Raw genomic sequence first — 15,455 nt, forward strand, 5'->3', positions numbered from 1 at the left:
AGTCTACCAATGTTGGGACTGATCAGCGGATGCTTTCTTCTCAGCAGGCGGACCCCTCAATCTGATCGATTGTGGACCTTCTCCGCAAAGATCAGAGCCCTTTAAACGATTCTCTTAGGTCATTTGATCGGGACACAGCTTCAAATCCTCAGGCAGTGGGATGCCCTCTCCATCATTTACAATCTCCTTTACAGGAAACAGACTACAGAAGGTGAGTGAGTGAGGTGGGTTTAACGCCGCTTTAAACAGTATTACAGTTATATCACGGCGTGTCAGCTTAATATGGGAGGAAAGCCCGAAGTGATGCAGGTCTCAGACGTTTACCACTTCGGTGAAACCCACGAGCACGGGTATGGTGCTGACAAACCTAGAAACATAATCGTGGCGAACCGGGATTCGAACCTACAATCATAGGTTTCTGGCGAATCGCGGCGCCTTAGACGACTGGGCCACCCGTGCCCCCACTACAGAAGGTAATGATCCCTACTTTCACCTCATTGTTCAACAGCAGCAACGGGAATCCGTCATTACTCATCTTCATGACGGGATGGCGCGACTGGGAAGGGACAGGACTGTGGCTCTTCTTCGGACGAGGTTTTATTGGCCAGGAATGATATGAGATTCCGAGAACCACATTCGTAGCTGCCAGAGGTGCATTCTTCGGAAAGCTCCTAATCAGACTGAGCGCGCACCATTGGTCAACATTCAGACCACTCAGCCCATGGAAATGGTCTGATCTTATATCAGCAGGATTTACATCATCCCTTCAGGTGTTGGGGAATATTGACACATTTAACCTTATTAAAACAACATATATTCTACGATTAAAGGATATGGTAAGAATAAATCTACTTTGAATGACGTGGTCTTACATACCCTCTCCATGGGACAATCATTTTACACTACTTCAACCCCCTTCGATGATACAGCCACCAACAATCTAAGTAATCACATTAATTCTGCCAATTATAAAAAACTATATTATATACACAACATATTAATCAAAATTTATGGAACAATTCAATTTAAAAAAACCAACAATTACTAAATGAGAACTGATATTAAAAAGATCCTTTATAGATGAAACTTTGAAATGGGTATTCCTTACGATGGCAAAATCAATACAGTCAAGCAAAACATGCTTGGCTGTGATTCTTTCACCACAGGGGATACAGAACGGATGATCTTCACCTTGTAATAAATACTCGTGTGTATTTCTTGAATTGCCAATTCGACATCGTCGTATAATGACCTCTTCAAATCTGGACTGATAACCCAAGTAGGTGTAACCGATATTTTAATTTCATGGAATTTATATTGATAACTAGTTGGATGTCCCACTTTTGCATTAGATCTCGGATGTAAGATCTTATCACGGGTTTATAATCAGTGTATGGGATCAGAAGTGATGTCACAGATTTGTTAAGTGCTGCTTTAGCTGCAGCATCAGCCATTGTTTTACCAGTGATTAGAACATTTGCTGAGACATTATGAAAGAAAGTAACCGATATTTCATGTAATTTATTTATACCTACCTGGGTGTCCAACTTCGTTTGCACTAGATCTCGGATGTATGATCTTATCACGGGTTTATACTCAGTGTATGGGATCAGAAGTGACGTCACAAATTTGTTGAGTGCTGCTTCTGCAGCAGCATTGGCCATTGTGGTACCAATGATTCCATCATGACTGGGTAACCACCAAAAGACGATGTCGTATTGGCCAGTGGCAAGATCATTATATAATTCAATAATTTTAAGTAATAGTGGATGTTTGCAAGCTTGATTTTTAATTGCCCGAAAAAAGGATAGAGAGTCGGAGTGAGTAAGTGAGTTGGGTTTACCGTCGCTTTTAACAGTATTCCAGTTATATCACGGCGTGTCAGATTAATGTGGGAGGAAAGCCCGAAGTGATGCAGGTCTCAGACGTTTAGCACTTCGGTGAAACCCACAAGCACGGGTATGGTGCTGCCAAACCTAGAAACATAATCGGGGCGAACCGGGATTCGAACCCACAATCATAGGTTTCTGGCGTGCCCAAGGGACGCAACTCAGCACAGCAAATCGCGGCGCCTTAGACGACTGGGTCACCCGCGCCCCCGATAGAGAGTAGGAAAATATACTCACACGCAAAAGAAACGCAAGTCGAGGATGCAGTATACATGTTACTTATTTTCAACAGTAAAGACAAGAAATACTATCAGGGTAAGATTGACAAACAATAGACTGAAGACAGTTTAATGGATTAAAAGGCAGATGACATATTTGTTTTTTTCAAATGTTAAGGGTTTACACAGTTTCGGGTCAATACCCAACATGCCAGTCAATACCTTGTGTGACCACCATTAGCATTGATCACTGCCACACTTCTCCTGTACATTGAGTGGATGAGACAATTTGTGAAGGCCCTAGGGATCCTCCTGCACACATCCAGAGCACCTGTGCGTAGTTCATCAGCAGTTGTAGGGACTGGGCGCACATGGTGCAGACGCCTTTGAACCTCATCCCACAAGTGTTCGATGGGGTTCAAATCAGGGCTGAGGGCTGGCCACGGTAGTAGTATAGAACGGGTCCGCAGGAACCTTTTTTGGTTGAGGGAGGTTGAGTGAAAATAGGGAAGGTGATTGGTTGATCCAAGTCACGTGATCGGATAGGATGACTCATGCATCAACAGCGCGTCACAGGTGAGGGGGAATGAAAGGTGTGTGTTTATAAGGCAGAAAAGAATTCATAAGAAAACAAAAGTAAAGGGTATTGAATAGAGCTATGTGTATGGCGTGCTACCCTAAATAGACAAACCGTACCCGTCAGCCCAGTTTGAATTGAGCGCGCTTGACAACTCACGTGACCACATATTTGTATAGAAGGCGTTCAGCCCTGTCCCGACTTGCATAGTTGATGTTTCAACGCTAGCTTTTCCATTTAACGCGATGACAAATAAGCCCTACGGTTTGAGTTTTAACCCTGTAACATGATGTGCACAGTTTTACTTCAGAACGTGCTATTTTGAAAATAGATAGAAAACTGATGAGTACACGTAGCAGTGTCACGGCACGAAGCTAGGTTTGTTGGGAAAGTGATGGAAGCAATCTATAGGACATTTTCATGTTTACAATACTCACCCTTAATTCGAAGAGAGAACAGAGTTTATCATGGAAAATTGTTTGACGAGGAAAATGTTTTATTGGAAATATAGGTTTATTCATAGCTAATATATAGCAGAGAGACTAAGCGACCGGCCGCCCATAACAATGTCAACATACCCCGGCCTTACAATTAATGTTAACATAACAGCCTCGCCTGAAGCTTCCCATTCATAAATTGTGTGACCAGTGTCCCGTATTTATGATATGTTAGGGAAGATGTGTTGTACATTTGTTATTTTAAAAAGGAGTTATTTCAGAGAGGATATATATATGGGTATTCCCCCCGTCATTAAACCTTTCTTTCGTTGGTGTCTATTAAACGTATCCGGTATTTAATACATTTGAATGATGTAGGAAAGTATGTGCGTGTAGATGTTGTACCTATATCCGAACACGAATGTATGACACCTTTCAATAGATCAATTACGGTTATAACCACGACACGCAACATGACTATGAGCGTGGTTAGCAGTTCATATTTTTTAAACACATCGTAAATGACAGATTTCTGATGAATGAACTCGCCCGCACACATGTCTATAGGGTTATGTTCGCCCGAACTGTAAACAGTGACACATTGATAACAGGAAGGGTGTGTGGAATGCACTCGTCCTTGTAAGGGTAAAATACGCGTTTAAACGCACCATTTAAATGATGACGACATTACTTTTTAGATGTATTGGTATCAGTGAGTGAGTGAATTTAGTTTTACGCCACACTCGGCATTATTCCAGCTCTAGGACGGTGGTCTGTCAATAAACGAGCTTGGACCAGACAATCCAGTGATCAACAGCATGAGCAGCGATCTGTGCAACTAGGAACCGATGGCACGTGTCATCCGAGTCGGCGAGACTGACCAATGGATCCCCGTCAGTCGCCGATAAGCATGGGTTACTGAAGCTCCATTCTATAACCCGGGACCTTCACGGGTGTAGTATGACGAAGACTATATACTAATATGCCAAAAAAATGAGAAAAAACAAACAAACAATTCATTCGTATCATTTATTGATTCGAGCCAATCGGTTCCATACAAAGCCGTGATATACGAATGGACAATAGTATTCACTCTGGAACATTATTTAGTCACTCATATACACATGCTGCTGCTGCTCGAAGGCCCTATTGTTTAAATAGCGAGTCCATGTTTTGAAACACATTTCGCACTGTTGAATGTTTCCTTTTCTACGCTGTTTTAAGGTTGAATGGTTGTCTATAGTCTATGCTTTATCCATTGCTTGTAACGATTTCCGTCCAGGAGGTCCCAGTTTCACCATTCCTCTCACGTAGAGGGAAATTCGGCGTTTCTTATCGTTCAAACGCCTCAGTTTACGAGGTGTTTTCAAAATATGAATCAAACTAGACGCGTGGCGTTGACTCGGCATTCTCTCCTGACTGTTAGACTGATATAGTAGTGATGGGTATTTATGCCTAATCGTTCTGCTCACGATCATCATCCTCCTCCTCGTCATCACCGTCGTTATCCTCTGCAACGCTATCAGATTCAGTCTCACTTTCTATTTCCGGCATATCCATCAAAGGCAGGATCTCTTTCATCTTGGGTTTTAGGAGGAGTTTGATTTTATTTTTGAGAACGGATTGTTCCGTGGAAGGATTCATGTCTCCCAGGTTGTATAGCATGTTTTGAAACAGAGGTGCCTCTTTAAAGTACGTGGTATATTCCATCGCATAGTTGAGAGTACTACGCACTAGATCCTCCCACCTCAGTTTCAATCTTCTCTCAATCCATTCTTGCGTTCGTCCCTGTCGCTCGTACTGTTTTTTCTGCAGTTTCATCTTGTCATGAAACGTATCGTACACCTGTTTCCAGATGCGTTGTAAGCCTACATTTTGCCACTCCTCGGCTTCCATATTAGTGAATGTTGACTTCCCACGTGGAGGTTTGACGGCAAGACCACTGCCTTTCTGGGAAGAGGCTAGGTCGTCAAAGTCACTGTCATCGTCATCACTCTCGAGTCTGGCACGCTTTCTCTTAGGTTGAAGGCTATTGGCCGGACACCAGTGTTTGATATGTCGCTGTAGATCGTGCATGTTATCTATCAGCACCCCGCAATCTGCGCAAGCCGTGGCCATAGTCAATGATGTCTCACTACTCGTGTCTGAATCGGTTTCAATTGGAGTGAGCTGATGTTGGGGCAATCTCTCTTCTTGTGTCAGAGGACTATCCAGAGATTCTGTCGTAGTCAACTTCTCCCTACGCAGATCAGGTTCAGACTGTGCTGTTGTTCTCCTGTTTTCCTCATTTATGAGGTTAACATGCAGTCGATCCTTATCTTTGGTGGTAGGTTTTAGATCGATGGTGAGTTGCCCATAGGGAGTTTCAGCAACCTTTTCATACATAGCCATAAAGTGATCCATATGTTCGGGGAAAATTCTACGAGCGAAGAGTTTGATTTGCTGTTTATCTATGGGGGAATGAAACAGGGTGACATAATGCGCGTTCAAAGCAATGTCTCTCGATTCCTTACCTCTCGGAAACAGATTTTGTATCAAGAGAAAGATCAATACATTCTTGTGATGTGAGGTTTGAGTAAACAGCCGCGAAATACGCTTGTCGTGCTTTGCTTCGGCCAGGAAATCATCCAGGACCAACACGTTCTGTTGACGAGCATCAAAGTAATCCTCGTCCAAGATATTGTAGGGAATTCCTTTGACAAAGGTCAGCTGAGGCAGCTGCTCACCGAGGTCCTGATATAATGGCTGCCATTGAGTATAACACCAAACGATGCGGGTAGGTTGGGGTTGGATCAGGCCATGCCGGAGTACATGAGAGGTAAACACAGACTTTCCACAACCACTGGGTCCCACAACGAGCGCATTTGAGGGAATCAGGAACTTGAATTGTTCTCGAAGATCAGATATACATGGTAAATGAGGCAGCCACGAGTAGATTTGCGATGGCGGCGGCGGCGGCGGATGTGCTTGTAACGGCGGGTTGGCCTGACGCAGCAGCGGCGGCGGTAGCGGATGGGCTTGCGGCGGCGGCGTTAGCGGCTGGGCTTGTAATGGTCGGTGGACTTGCGGCGGCGGCGGCGGTAGTGGGTGGGCTTGTAATGGCCAGTGGACTTGCGGCGGCGGCGGGTGGGCTTGTAACGGCGGCGGCGGTATGCTATGTGTATTTCTCCTGTGTCGTAACATGACATCTCTCCTTGAAAACATTTTTTCACAGTCCGGACAGGTGGCAACCCCCATGGTGATCCAATACGGTGTGCGATTAGAGGGTATGAAGCTTTCTTTTATACCCTTGACTCTGTTGACGCTTCAAGGCAGCAAGTGCCCGTTCCACCACAGCCTTCACCTTCGACACATGTTGTATTTTCACGGGTTGGGGTGTTGTCTTCGATCCCTGTTGGGTTGTCATCGTTTTCATTTTAGGTGTTATCTGTCTCTTCTTTGTCTTCAGCGTCGACTTCTTGGCTGCTTGTGGTTTCTTTCTCTGTTGTGATTTTCTCAACGTAGTCTTCCTAAATATATCTCTAGGGTCAAGTCTAATCTCTGATGCTTTCTTCATGTTGTTCACGTCCAATCCGTTTGCTGGCGAGAGTAAAACTGTTTGTCGGGCTACACTACTGTAGAGTTTATACAGTCTTACACGTGCAGGGATTCTTGGAAGACACTCTTTTCTTCACAGCACACTTGTGAGTATGTTAAAGACTATAGACAACCATTCAACCTTAAAACAGCGTAGACAAGGAAACATTCAACAGTGCGAAATGTGTTTCAAAACATGGACTCGCTGTTTAAACAATAGGGCCTTCGAGCAGCAGCAGCAGCATGTGTATATGAGTGACTAAATAATGTTCCAGAGTGAATACTATTGTCCATTCGTATATCACGGCTTTGTATGGAACCGATTGACTCGAATCAATAAATGTAACGAATGAATTGTTTGTTTTTTCTCAGTTTTCGATCATATTAGTATATAGTCTTCGTCATACTACACCCGTGAAGGTCCCGGTTATAGAAACGACCTTCAGTAACCCATGCTTATCGGCGACTGGCGGGGATCGGTTGGTCAGTCTCGCCGACTCGGATGACACGTGCCATCGGTTCCTAGTTGCACAGATCGCTGCTCATGCTGTTGATCACTGGATTGTCTGGTCCAAGCTCGTTTATTGACAGACCACCGTCCTAGAGCTGGAATAATGCCGAGTGTGGCGTAAAACTGAATTCACTCACTCACTGATACCAATACATCTAAAAAGTAATGTCGTCATCATTTAAATGGTGCGTTTAAACGCGTATTTTACCCTTACAAGGACGAGTGCATTCCACACACCCTTCCTGTTATCAATGTGTCACTGTTTACAGTTCGGGCGAACATAACCCTATAGACATGTGTGCGGGCGAGTTCATTCATCAGAAATCTGTCATTTACGATGTGTTTAAAAAATATGAACTGCTAACCACGCTCATAGTCATGTTGCGTGTCGTGGTTATAACCGTAATTGATCTATTGAAAGGTGTCATACATTCGTGTTCGGATATAGGTACAACATCTACACGCACATACTTTCCTACATCATTCAAATGTATTAAATACCGGATACGTTTAATAGACACCAACGAAAGAAAGGTTTAATGACGGGGGGAATACCCATATATATATCCTCTCTGAAATAACTCCTTTTTAAAATAACAAATGTACAACACATCTTCCCTAACATATCATAAATACGGGACACTGGTCACACAATTTATGAATGGGAAGCTTCAGGCGAGGCTGTTATGTTAACATTAATTGTAAGGCCGGGGTATGTTGACATTGTTATGGGCGGCCGGTCGCTTAGTCTCTCTGCTATATATTAGCTATGAATAAACCTATATTTCCAATAAAACATTTTCCTCGTCAAACAATTTTCCATGATAAACTCTGTTCTCTCTTCGAATTAAGGGTGAGTATTGTAAACATGAAAATGTCCTATAGATTGCTTCCATCACTTTCCCAACAAACCTAGCTTCGTGCCGTGACACTGCTACGTGTACTCATCAGTTTTCTATCTATTTTCAAAATAGCACGTTCTGAAGTAAAACTGTGCACATCATGTTACAGGGTTAAAACTCAAACCGTAGGGCTTATTTGTCATCGCGTTAAATGGAAAAGCTAGCGTTGAAACATCAACTATGCAAGTCGGGACAGGGCTGAACGCCTTCTATACAAATATGTGGTCACGTGAGTTGTCAAGCGCGCTCAATTCAAACTGGGCTGACGGGTACGGTTTGTCTATTTAGGGTAGCACGCCATACACATAGCTCTATTCAATACCCTTTACTTTTGTTTTCTTATGAATTCTTTTCTGCCTTATAAACACACACCTTTCATTCCCCCTCACCTGTGACGCGCTGTTGATGCATGAGTCATCCTATCCGATCACGTGACTTGGATCAACCAATCACCTTCCCTATTTTCACTCAACCTCCCTCAACCAAAAAAGGTTCCTGCGGACCCGTTCTATACTACTCACGGTAAAACACGGATGTTGTGATGTTGCGCAAAGGCCATGGTAGCTCTGGCAACATGGGGACGAGCGTTGTCCTGCTGGAAAATGTGTTGTTGATGTTGTGCAAAAACTGGAACAACGTGGGGTCTGATCACTTGGTCGTTATACCGCTGAGCAGTGACGCCGTATCCCCGACCTTGACCAACATTCAGAAAGCACACGGGTCTCGCATTAAGTCCAATCCCGGCCCATATCATGACGCTAGGTCCACCCCATGGACTCCTTTCCACAACGTTTCTGTCAGCGAAACGATCACCTCGACGCCGCCAAATTCTGACTCTCCCGCCTGCACGGAAGACACAAAAGCGACTTTCATCAGAGAAGATGACACGCCTCCACTCACGATGACGCCAATTGTGATGACACTGTGCCCACTGAAGTCGTGCTTGTCGATGCTGTGGTTGGAGAACAGGACGACGTGCTGGTCGGCGACATCTGAGGTTGTTGGAACGGAGACGTCGGATCACAGTGTCCCGGCTAATGTGTCGATTATGTGTTCCTATGGTCTGTCGAGCACTTTCACTTGCAGTTAGGAACGGATGTCGCTGGTGTTGACGGGTAATCTGCCGATCTTGTCGAGGTGTGGTGACCCTAGGACGACCCTCTGAGGAAGGTCATCTGTGGTCGGTGTAGCATTGTATCGATGCCGGAGACGGTATATTATGTTTATGTTAACGTTGAAATGACGGGCAACATCTTGGACAGCCTCTCCAGCTTCCAAACGTCCGATAGCCTGGTTTCTCTGAATTTGAGTTAGGCGTGGCATTGTTGACCAAGGAGTGGTAGGTCCAAGAATCGACCACAGTCTTATAACCATAAGTTCGTGACAGTTCGTGCATTTTCGGTTTCGCGAGAAATGGGTGCATGATACCCACATATTCATTGAAATGGTGCGTTTTGGCCCTTCGTTTTTTATGTTGCGTTTTTCCTCGGGGCTTCCAAAATGCAACCAAAAATATTGATAACACCATCAGGCTTCACTACATGCTAAACCTGGTATCAATTTATGGTTCCGTGTTTGTTACCTATTTGCTTAAAACCACTTGCGTTTCTTTTGCGTGTGAGTATATAATGAACTGTTTATGTTTTGATGTGGCGCTGGCAACTGCGTCACCATCTATGGATCCATCTGTAAATATAAATTTGTAAGTGTCGTAAGTGTGTCTTAATTGATTATATTCTTGTTGATAAATAAGTTTATTTGTTTCAGATTTCTTAAGTTTATTTAATGACAGGCCAAACTCTGGCTGTACCAACTGACATTGGGGAGAAGACAAAAGCTGAGTTGGAACTATATTTGGAAGATTGATATTGGCAGCAGAAATGGCAGGTTTAATTCTTATTCCAAGTGACGGAATAGAGGATGACTTTTTATGATACACATGTCTTCATAAAGAGGATTAAAAACGCAATCATACGCAGGATTAGTTGAATTAGAAAAGAGTTTTCAGAGATATGGAAATGATAGTTTTATCCGACGTTGCTTTAGTGATGGCTCATCAGACTATTGATTTGGGAGGTTCTGAAGGCTCCAAGGCAAAGCCCCAGGCCATGATGATGAATACTATCTAATACTTTAAGATTACTTTTACAGGCTCCAACATAAATGATGGAGCCAGAGTCCAGTTTAGAGCTGATAAGTGCCCTGTACAGTCAATCTCATTAAAATCAGATCTTAGTTCTCGCTGCCGCTAAACAAAGATCTGAGGACATCCCATTACGGGTCACGTCAGACCGACCTTTCGCGAACTCTGACCGACCAATAGAATTTCTGACAAGAAGTCGACATTAGCCAGTCAGAAGGCAGCTTTCACGTGCTTTACGGCACTAATTTCAAATTGACGACTACGCTTCGAAACATATTTTTACAAATTCTCGCTTCAAAATTTGAAACCTGAACAAAAGAACATTCTCGAATGGCTAATATATGGTCTAGATTGTATAGATTCAGTCGTTAAGCCCGTAACTATCGTTCGGAATACCCCGTTTTAAAGTTTTCGAGGCTGCGTGATTTGAAATCACATTCCGACTCTCAATTTCATGATCTTGTAAGCGTCACTCTGATTGGTCGGATGAAAGGCCGTTCTGACGTGACCCCTAATGGGATGTCGTCAGATCTTTGTTTAGCGGTAGCGAGAACTAAGATCTGAATTTAATGAGATCTGAATTTAATGAGATTGCCTGTACAGTTGGAGGAGGGTTTTCTGATCCCCTCCCCACTTTGAATTTGAAACGACTTTCAGAAGGTCAAGTGCCTTCGGGCATTTATTTTTCAAATATTTAATGTGTGGTAAAAAGGTTAAATGGTGATAAAAATTAAACCCAAGAACTTGGCCTCTCTCACAACTTTAATCGGAGTGTTTTCTAAAACCAAATCAGGGTCTTTATGAGCTTTGTTTTTTCTACAAAAATGTACACAATTTGCTTTTGATTTTGAAAATTTAAAAGCATTTTCCATCGACCATTTATTTATCTTATTTGGACACAGTTGTAATTGTCTTTCGATAGTATGCATGTTTTTAACACGACATGATATGTTAAAATCATCCACAAAAAGCGATCCTTCAATTGAATCATTTAAAAGTTTGGAAAGACTATTTATCTTTATGCTGAACAATGTAACAGATAAAATACTGCCCTGTTGGACACCCTGATCCTAATTATAATGATCAGACGGGACTGAACCAACACGGACTTGGAATTTTTTTTCTGATAAAAATTTGGATGTAAATTGAGGCAAACGGCCTATCAATCCAAAATCATGTAATTAATTTTAAATACCGTGTTTCCATGTAGTGTCATATGCTATTTCTAAATCGTAAAAAGATAGACACAGCATGACTCCAATCGAACTAAATGGTCAGTGGTACAGCGATTTTTACGGAAACCACATTGAATATTGGTTATTAAGTCATTTGATTCCAAGTACTATGCTAATCTATTATTGACCATGCGTTCCATGGTCTTACAAACACAGCTGGCCAATGAAATAGGCCGATAATTAGAAGGATCAGTGTGATCACGTCCAGGTTTTGGCATAGGAACAATTGTGGCTTCTCGCCATGTAGAAGGAAATTCTCCTGACGTCCAAATTTTATCAAATATTGTTAAAAGGGTTTCTAAACATGATTTCTGTAAATGCTTTAAGAGTTGATCATATATATTATCAGACCCTGTGGTAGTATCATGAGCTTGCCCAAGGGCAGTATTGAGCTCATGAATGGAAAATATTTTTCCTGCTGCTTTTGATATTTTTTGGAATTTAGGGACATAGAAAAATATACTTGGATTTGAAAGTTAAAATATTTTTTTTTTAAATCGCATTATACAGAACTACTGGTAGATATCTTTGACATCTAAACTTTCAAAACCAATAAATATGCTTTCTTCGGCACAACTTTACAAATTTAAACATGTTCGGGGCCATGTTGCAAATTCATTTCTTTCCCTACTCTTCACTGAACCAATTTAATTTTACACCAAGTTACCCAGCCACAGATTACTTTTCACAAAAAAAACTGCTGCATGTTCCAATCGATCAAGCACATGGACAACACAACAAATGTGTTGGGATAGCAGAGAATTCCTCCCAGCTACTGAGACGGATTGTGTTCGGGCCAGAAATGGTACATGTTGTTGGCGAGGCTTCACAAGATTTACTAAGAAAGAACTCCGAACTAGATGTTAGGCATTATGTACAGAGGAGAAGTGTTCAACAAACATTCAAAATATAGGTCCAATCGCTTTGTGAGGATATGGTTAACCCATCTCTGGTGGAAAGCCATAAGCTATTGGTGTTGGATATGAAGGACATCGTTGCAAATACAACAGTAGACACAATTCAAAAGTTAGAACAATGAGGAGCAACACAGTGTCACAACTTTGGAGAGAAAAACTCTAGCCTTTATGAACCAGTCTCAAAGAACAAATGTTCTCTGTTTTCTTGCCCCAATCCAAGAATCATTGCGAAGACCAAACAAGAAATTGGCTGTCAAGTACGCAGAGGAAAGCTTGAGGACTTTAACCACATGGCAATTAAACCTGTCCACCATTAGTCTCAAAGTTTCGCAAACTACTTTCTGGCAATAAATGTGATTAAGAAACACTCTCTACATGTACAAATACTCGCCCAGAGATTCTGCCCAACTCTGGGGCGGCAAAAGTGAACCTGCAAAGACCTAAAAGAACAGGGATGAATTCTGAAGATTATTTAAAAGACGTTTTCATTTCACTTGCACAAGAACAGTTTGAGCGTGTTATTGTATGGCTGTGTAACTGATTGTTAAACACTAATTGTAACTGTATTACATTGTTCCTGTTGAGATTCAGTAGAAGTTCATTGCATTGACAATGAGTGAGTGAGTTAAAATTTAACATCACATCGGCAATATTTCAGCCAAATCGTGACGAGCTTTGGGACAATGATTAGTTGTCAGGAATGTAGTGCTTTTTTTAAGTAAGCAGTGGCGAGGAAGTGATTATTTAGTGTATTTAGATGCTCGAATTATCTGTAAACTCCCGGAATAGCATGGATGGATGTCAAGCGTTATAGAAACATGTGGAATATTCTGTGATGTTCTAGTGACACTTGACTGGTCAAGCAATGAGTGGAAAGTGCTGGAAGCTAGTTAGACTATATAAGTGGAACTGGCACGTTCCTGTCATCTCACATTTCATCTGACATTACACCAAGACCAACTCTCGTGGGAAGATCACTTATCACAGCTTGACCACTGTTTCGACGAGGTGATTACTTTTCCTGTCACTGTCATTTCGACTGCTCTCACATGTTATACTGCCAATGAATATTGAACTACCACTCTATTGTGTACTGCCATTGTAATTTCTGTGCAGTAATTTGTATTCATTTGTAAACCTAGTTAACTGTGTAATACAATTGTTGATTGTATACCATTTGTTGTTTGTTTGTTGGTTTCACACTTAGTTCTGTTACTTACAGATTTCTGGGTAAACATATTGAATCCGAATTCTGTAACATTACTTTTGACCTAAGTTTTGGCATGATGTGGCTGAGTTTAGCAAAACGTGCCATGCAAAACATGCCATGTCAAATGGTTGGTAAACCTAATCAGAAAATTCCAGCCTCACCTTTGAAACCCATTCCAGCTTTGGAAGAACTTTTCAGCTTGGTCATCATTAATTGTGTTGGTCCTTTGCCTAAAACTAAGTCAGAAAATCAGAACATGCTTAGTATAATGTATGCTTCCACAATGTTTCCGGAGGCTGCCCTTTACGGAAAAGTACAGCTGAGGTTATTATCAAGGCTTTAGTTAACTGCTTCACCATGGCTGGTTTAAATACATGCCAGTTTTTTATGGATAGCAACTTCTTTTACTCTCTGTACGTCGTTTCAGAGCTACTTCCTGCTCCTTCGTCAGGTGAAGGGTCATGTATTCATGTTCTCCGAACTTCTAGATGCCTCACAAAGACTTCATGGTTGGTTTTCCTAGGGTTATTCAGTCAGACCTGGGCCCACTTGCACAAAGCGATCTTAGCTTTAAGACTTTAACATAGGCTTACAATAGTTGTAGCGCTAAGATCGCTTTGTGCAAGTGGGCCCAGGGCTCTAATTTCATATCAGGTGTTCCCTAACAGGCTCTGCATCAGTGAGGCATAAATCAAGTCTAGTGCATAGCATCCTGAATCTCAAGGAGATTTAGAGAGGTTTCATCGGACTCTTAGGAATATGATTAGGACTTCTGTTTTGAGGCATTGATTTGAGCTAAAAGCGACAAGAGTACATCGGTATTTTGTATTGATCGATTTCTGCAAGGAAGTACATGCAATCCTAATTGCACATTAAGAAGCGGTGACACGCTTGAGTGCCCTACAAAATAGCATTACCCCTTCAGTGCAATTTTTTCAACCCCATATAGATATTCCTGAAACCTTCACCCATTGATGTGTTGCAAATATATCCATCGCTTAACCTTACCTTAGGGACCTACCATTTGATTTTGGAGGGGTGGTGGTTGGGCAGCCAAATATGATACAGTCCAAGGACCAATCCCACCGCCCCAGTCCTGTGATAAACTATATCTGCACTGGTTGGTGCGGTAGACTTGTTGACTGTTACTCGGGTTCGAATCCCTTCTGGTTTGTTTTATATATGAAAGTTGATATATGTGGGAGGAAATACCCGTATAATTAGCTAGTAGTGTATGTTTAATATTCATTTTGTAAACATCGTACAATCATCTATTATTATTTCTTAAGATAACGTTTTTGACAGATATTCTAATATTCACAATTAAATCCAGATACTGTTTTGTTCCAATGGTTTTAACGAAGATTATACCCATATTATTTGTGAATTATGGTAGCATTAAATGAGTGTCAGTATTTTCACATTCTTCGAAACTGCTCATGTACTCTTCAAAAGGAAACGCAAAGGTAGTAAAATCGTAAATATCTGACAGAGTGTTGCCGACATCCATACCAAAAAATGAATTAGTAATGTCTGCATGGATTGAGATCGATGTGTGTGAAAAGAATGAGGCACTGCAGAAATTTGGTGAAAAGATGGAACAATCGTAAAAGCACAACCTGAGACCCTGGCGCTAAAAACACACCAGCAGGACATGCACGTGCCCTATCACTTGTTGAGCTATAGAATTGTTTGGTTTTCATTTGCATGCCATCACAATCTTCAGCAAGTGAACGGCAAAAGCATGTCACGGCTGACGGAAGCCCAACGTAAATACGCAATCGGCCGACTGCCAACAGGAAAAGCATCTTCAGCTGTAGCCAGGTTTACCACGTGGCCC

This window comes from Haliotis rufescens, unplaced genomic scaffold (assembly GCF_023055435.1).
Source record: "Haliotis rufescens isolate VD_foot unplaced genomic scaffold, xgHalRufe1.0.p SCAF_3, whole genome shotgun sequence".
NCBI classification, from domain to species: domain Eukaryota; kingdom Metazoa; phylum Mollusca; class Gastropoda; order Lepetellida; family Haliotidae; genus Haliotis; species Haliotis rufescens.